This window comes from Buteo buteo, chromosome 3, assembly GCF_964188355.1.
Source record: "Buteo buteo chromosome 3, bButBut1.hap1.1, whole genome shotgun sequence".
In the NCBI taxonomy this organism is placed as follows: Eukaryota; Metazoa; Chordata; class Aves; order Accipitriformes; family Accipitridae; genus Buteo; species Buteo buteo.
Window position 1 is genome coordinate 39,235,201 of NC_134173.1, and position 7,152 is coordinate 39,242,352.

Consider the following 7,152-nt stretch of genomic DNA (forward strand, 5'->3'; position numbering starts at 1 on the left):
CACTGCGCTCTTCTGCTGTGTCTCTGCAAGAAACAGGGAGGAGAGAGAGTTGTACAAACACAGATGGCAAAAGGGAAAAGCATGAGGAAAACAGGAGCGCATAAAATATACCTGGACCCAGCAAGACACTTGGATGGTTTCCACAGCCATTCTTTTGTGTCCATGAACTTCTGTAGCTGCTCATCCACCTCTTCAGATGTACCTAGCTCACTCTGCTCCCCACATCTGCCTCGAGTCCCGGCTACTCCTGCAATGTGAATGGGAAGTGCTGGTGCAGCTGCAGGTAAATAGAAGCCAAAGTCATATAGGGTTTGACCTGAAAATTGGTTGCATGCTTCACAAATGAGAAGTTGCACTCTCCAATCTCACCTTTTACCTGAGAGAGGTGAAATCTTTGCTGTGTGGCACCAACGACTTCCCCTCCATGCAGCTAAGTGGGTTGACTGATGGAGTTGGGGGAAGGCAAGCAGTGCCACCTGCACAGGTAGAGGATCAGCTACCACCTTTCCTCAGAGAAAAACATTTCTATGCTGTGATGGGACCTGGTATAGTGAAATCACACTTCACTTGTCAGAGTGGTACCTCCCCACCACCACGTTTTCCCTCAGGGGGCTTGAAGAGGCCCACAGAATTGGTGCTACACGACGGGCTCCTTGCAGCAGAGGGTTAGGGACTATCCCCCTCACGCGTGGCCTTCTCCCGGCATTTTGCAGGTGGAAGCGGATGATAAGCACTGAAGGTCAAATGGTAGCTACCCACCGAACACTGCTATTTCATCCTTGTCCTGATCCATAAGGCTGAGAAGAAATCACCTCTAAGGATTTACATCTTTCAGACGCTGCAGCTGGCAGGCAGGCAGATGACTGAAAGCCACAGGTACTTGTTCAAATCAAGAAAAACAAGAGTCAAACGGGAAGTCCAACGCCTGAAGTAACTCACAGTGTTAACCGACTGCAACTGCCATGTCTTGCTTCAGCTTGCATCCAGGACCTAAGGGCTAGTTTCTTTTATGGCACTGATGTATTCCTTCTCATTTCCATATGTTTGCTGTATTACAGCAGCTGTCCCAGCAAATCCCAGCACGCTTGTTACTGTACGAACGTATAACAGCTTCCAGCAGACGGAAGGCACAGTAGGTAGGAAGGCAAATGGAGGCAGAGAGAGGACAGCAGCTCACCACCAGCTGCACGGCGGGTCTGGATGAAGCCGACCCAGGCTGGGCTTCCTCCCACGTCTCTTTGCAACCCTGCTTCTGCCCGGGAAGGGCTGCGGGATCTTGCCCTTGCAGGAGGGGAAGGGGCAGCGCGAAGGCATGGTTCAGCTTACTCCAGTGGGATGGAGGGTGTGAAGCAGCGAGCCAAGGTGGCCAGCTGGGATGCTCCCCCAGATGAGTCCCTCCCTGGGCTGCCTGACGTCCATGTCAGCAGACACGGCTTCCTCCTCCGCCTGAAACCCCTCGCACGCCGTCGCGGTCTCCCACTCCCCCTGGCACTGTTAGACCGTGACCTTCACCGCACTGGGATCTAGGCTCCAGGCTGCTCTAGAGCCCACCCGCTGAGCAAGGGCCCCATCTCCAGGTGGAGATTTCTGCAGTGCGCTGAGGAAATAACGAGGTTACGTGGCCCGAACGTGTTGAGAAGGAACCAGCCTGGCTGCTGTCACTCGGCCAGTGTTATTTATCTGGCTGCTGTCACTCGGCCAGTGTTATTTATCACACCAAAGCAGTCTGCAGCTTAGCTGTAATGATCAAAATAAAGCTGTTGTGGACAAAAGAGGAAAGAAGATTGGGCCATAATCAGAAATGTCTAGAAAGCATTAGCTTTTTCTACTGGAAATTTTCACGAGCAAATTTCCATAGTTAATGGCATCAAATGAAAATGCTTTGCAGATGCATAATATACCAAGGCTCAGTGAATCTGAGAACAGCAGATGGCTTATATACATCTGAGGAGTTTTTTAATATTAAACAAATAAATGAAGATTGGAGAGGAGTGTCAGTCACGCATCTTGTTGGATGTTTAATCAGGCAGATGAGACATCCCAAATTTTAATTGCCTCTATTTTTTAGTGCTCCGGTCTAATTTCAAATTGCATAAATGAAGCTCCTCAATTTTTCTTGTCTGGTTTGAAGTCTTGGTATCTAGATTATAACTCATCAATAAGTTTAACAGGACACAGAGAACAAGACAACTACCAAAAATCCTGCTACTCATGAAAGTATGAGATCATGTTTCTTTTTAATTACTTTTCATATAATTAATCATCCATCTGTCTGGATTATATTCTTCAATATTATAGTCATGAGTTAAAACACATGCAATGAATTCATGGCAAGCTTAGCAGGAGATAAGCTGTGCTAAAGGAATAAAAATGATGTGTGGTAGTGATTTAGAGGCTGTAGCAAAGTCCAGAAGAAAAATGTCAGTTTACCCCTTCATTTACCATATGGGGTCATCTGTCTTGTAACTAAACACTGAGCAGGACAATCAAGATCTGTTCTACAGACAGCTTTTTGGTTTTTTTTTTACACTACTCAACCTGGGGACAAGTGATCCCAGGAGAGATCTGTTTCATGTCAACCACCACACCAAATAGGCTGTCTGGGAATTCAAAATACACACCAGCTTTGTTAGCAATGCCACTGCATGGATGAGCATTCAACTCCAGTGAGTGCACAGGAGGTTTATCGTGGTCACCGCCATCCTTCTTGAATTATGCAGGCACAGGGCAGCAGCAAGCAAGCATGTCCGCTGCTGGGAGGGATATCCACGGAGCAGAGGATGGGGCTGACATCACGTCTGCAAGCCTGGCTCTTTGCTTCTTTATAGATCATAGGGATATGGACAGCAAACTGAAAAGGTGAGCAGGAGAGGAAGCACTGCTACCCTATCAAGGTCCCAAGCAGCAGAAGAGAAAAACCATCCCCTTTATTCGGACAACAGAATATAATTTCTAAATAGAAATAATTTCATCGTACTACTTAAGTATCAATTTTATCTCTTATGAAGAATGAAGGAAGACAGAACATTATGACCTTTCTGAATATCACTTTAAGTCCTTTGTGAACAGCACAAAAACATGGCACGTTTTGCACACGTCTGCACTCACTGGTGGGGTAGTGTCGAGTATGAGCCTCAGACTTGCTTTCCTTTTAGGAAAGTGAAACTCTCCTAAATTGGTTAAGTGCGAGTGAGACACGACAGATTGGGTGTGATTGTGAAACCCTGACTTGTCAAACCTCATCTGCCACATGACTTGTATTCTTCCCACACACAGTTCTGTGGCCTCACTGCCACAGACAGCCAAGCCACAGATGGAGGCATTGCTGGGTTTAGCACCAAAGCCCTGGTGTGACCGTCACCATCTACACTAAGCCTTTGCAGAAATGGTTGCCAAAGGGGTAGCTTATTATAAAATAGCCTGGACTCTGCTATCAAAATGCTCAAGTGAGAAATCTGGGAAAACAAAAGATGCCCAGCAAGCCCTGCTGTTCAAACAGGTGTTTTTTTCTGGATTGGTATTCCCCAGGCTGATGTGATATGATTCATCTTCTCTTCAAATAAAATTTATTTATACACTTTCATCTGTACCATAATTTTGCCCCCACTGCTGCACTAAGGTGCAGCTAAAAGCCACAGTATATCCACAGTGCAAGTTTTGCTTCTCTTTGGGTTAAAACAATTGGAAATTAGTCCAGGTTCATTCATTTCACGTGTCTCAGACCCCCTGGGTGTGGAAAATAAAGAGGAAACCACTGATTCTCAATGGCTTTCTTCGGGAAGCCTTACAAACACAACTAAGGGAGGGCATAGGTGAAGAATAAAAGGACATGAAAGGCCTTTATGTTAAAGTTCTGTCTGCCTAATCATAGCTCAGGCTAGGACAGCTTGAGTTGCTGCTTCAGACGGCACAGGCTGCTGCTTCTGCTGCTCACTGCTTCCTTTCCAGCATCTCCTCCCAGCATGGTGCAGCAGGCTGGGCTCCAGCTAGCACATCCACTGGCCAGGGAGCTACGGGGCTTGCTTAAGCATTTAGTGCGTTCATGAAGCCAATTCCCTCATTTGCAAGCATCTGAAGTGGAACTGTCGGTAATTTGGGAAGACTATGGCAGCTGTTCCTGGAAGTAGCGACTGCTGGCTGGAAGTTATGGTACCGTAACTGAGCTCCCTAAGGAGCTGCAAAGTGGCATGGGCGGCAAGAACCAAAGTGGGAAAACTACGGGGATGGATGTGTTCAAACTCATCTTTGGGAGGGATAAGAAACCCAAAGTAAAGCTTAAGAGCCTAGGGATGAAGGGTGACTAGCTTCTGTTTCTAGTAAGAGGAAAACAATGTTTTCAGTTTAGTGGCATAAAGAACAAACAAAACTGTTGTGGGTATAACTCCAGAGACAAAAGGTTTACGGGTACTTTTGGTTGAAAGGGTGGACTGAGATGCTTCTTGCACATGTTAATGAGAAATAATCAGTACAAATTCCTCTAATTAAAGCAAAGCAAGTAATAAGGTTCTTCAGGTTTCTCCCTTTTCCTCTGGAAGTATAAGACATGGTTAGATCTGCTTTGAGAGACTGCAAATGGCCTCCATTAAACTCCATTAGTGGTACAACAGTATAAGTGCTAGTGATTAATTTGGAGGCCTAGAAGGATTGCAAGGACTAACTCCATCCAGGGTGAGAATGGGTCTGGCCAAAATCTTTGGAGTACTTCCATTCTGCCAGGGGCTCTTTGGAAAAAACTCAGAAATTGTCTGTAAACTATTCATTGTACTTTGTGTCTCCTCTGTAACACTAACATTATTATTAATAAAATGTAATAATAGTATTATTATATTAATTACTAATTGTTGAGTAATTAGTCACAACAATATAAGTCTCACTGTCTTCTGAAAAGGCAGGCCCTTAGGAGTTAGCCTAGTGTGAGACCTGCTGAGTAAATCCCAGTGAAGTACAAGTATGTGAAGTTTAAACTTCCCAGTCTGAAGTCGAACTCAGGTGATTACAACCGGTTTATATTGGTGCCTCAGGAATGTCACAGGGAGAAACTAATTTCCTAATGTGGTCCTAGCTAGAAAAGTGCTATTTCAGGCTTTCTGGTTTTGCTGATCTACTCTTCAGAAAAGTAGTAAGAAACTACACACATATAAAACCAGCCCTTGGACTTGTACAACTGCAAAAACACAGTGAAATACCTTCCAGCCTAGATCATCAAAGGAAGCTTGGGAGGTACATAGTCCCAAGGCTAATAGTACTCAACCCAATTGCTTTGATGATCAGAAGCAACAATTACTAGAATTTACTCCTTTTGGCCTTTCGTTTTGCTTGCTTTTTGCTTTTCATTACAGAAAGCTTGGTTGCGAGGGTTGTTTGTTCACTACATTTCTGAGAATCACAAATAAGAGAATTTGAGAGGTTTTGCTTAAGTTTGGAGCAAATGCCTTGTTCGAGTGCTCTTTCAAATACTGACAGCTATTTTTAGATGGTCTGGAGGTTTTTTTAATGGAAGGGTCTTGGAAATTTTTGGTTATATAAGAACTCACAGAAAAAGTTGGCTCTTAAAACATATTGCTTATGTTATGAAACAGATATAAACATTATGAGGAAGTGATGAAAGCTGGAATAGTATCCTTATCAACAGGTGGCTCTGAGCAGGATATTCCTCACTATTTGCCCTATAAATAAGCACTGGATTAGGAAAAAGCCCTGCCCTGGGGAAAGACACAAGGCTAACAAGGGAAGGTAATTAATCACCTCACAGTATCTGGTAATCTGTCTTCCATATAAGTACTCAAACCAAAATAATTTCAACAAGCATTTAGAAACCTTAATGGGACTTCAATGCTAGCCAACTCCTATAGCTTTTCTGATAATATCAACACCAGCTACATACAAGTGAACTCCACGGAAGGAAAAAAAAACAACCCCAGAAAAAATAGAATAAAAAATTAATTACTGCAATAAAAGTGGCTGTGAAGTCTTCTCATGTACACCCTCCCACCTCAAATCCAAACATTCTTAAGAGCATGCATTGGCATGCAGTCTTCAGCTGCCTGATCACACACACAGCTATTTCTCTCCCCTTGGGACTCCTGCTTCGTAAGGGCAATGCAGAGATAACACACAACTGGGAAACTATTCATTATTGTTCTTCCTGATTGTTCAAACTGTCTCCATACTTTCCTCGCTGTTCCAAGAAAAAAAACACCACATCCCTAATAGGCCACTAATTTCTGTGGATATCTGCCCAGAAGTGCAGTACAGTCTAGCTTTCAGTATCATTTTGCTGAGTGACACCCACAGCAATGAATAAGGTGGAACTGATGATGAAGGGAGAAAGGCTAAAAATTAGCCTAAAAATAAGCTAGTCAGCATTGAACTGGGAATAGGGTCATGGCCTGCTCAGACACTAATCTCTTGCTCTGGATTCACTACCTTGCTAGGAAATTTTGCATAGCTGGCCAGCCCAGAAGTGCTGGGGTTTGGAGTGGGTTGTTTGGGGTTTTTTTTCCCCACAACGCAGCTTGTGGGCTAGGCTCTTCCTCTTCCTCTTTAACTCAATACTTAGAGCACTTAGGATATTTCTTCCTTGTAATTTCTTCCTTACCTGAAAGAATTCAGACTGGTCTTTCCTATCTCCCAGGCAAAGGTTTTCTAAGCTCCAGTTCTCATTTCTTCCCATCTAAGCTCTCCTGTTTCGGATGAACTAGTTTTGTATTTATAGAAAAAGGAACCAAGACAGATTCTGTAGCTATAGGGGAGGAACAATCACCTGAAAACAGTGATGTCATTCCAGTCACCTCTAGCTCATGCTCAAGTGTTTTAAATATTCACTGGAAACAAGATTTAATCCCAGCTGAATTAATTCTGTGCTCATGTACCCTCTGTTTCTCTCCTGCAATCCTGCCATTCTGGCCAGTTATGCCAATATGGTTCCAGTTTTATTCTGTCTGGTCCCTTCTTCTTCTCCCACATCCCAAATACCCTGGTACAAAAGTAAATACCACAGTACAGTAAATATCCTACTCAACATGTCACTTTGAGACACCACCACACCCGATTACAAAATTCCATGAAATACTGGTTCTTGTAGGCCATCTGGTGGTAAAAGCAGAATAGTACAAAGAGAAAACCACTTCAAACTTTTCTTAAAGATGATTT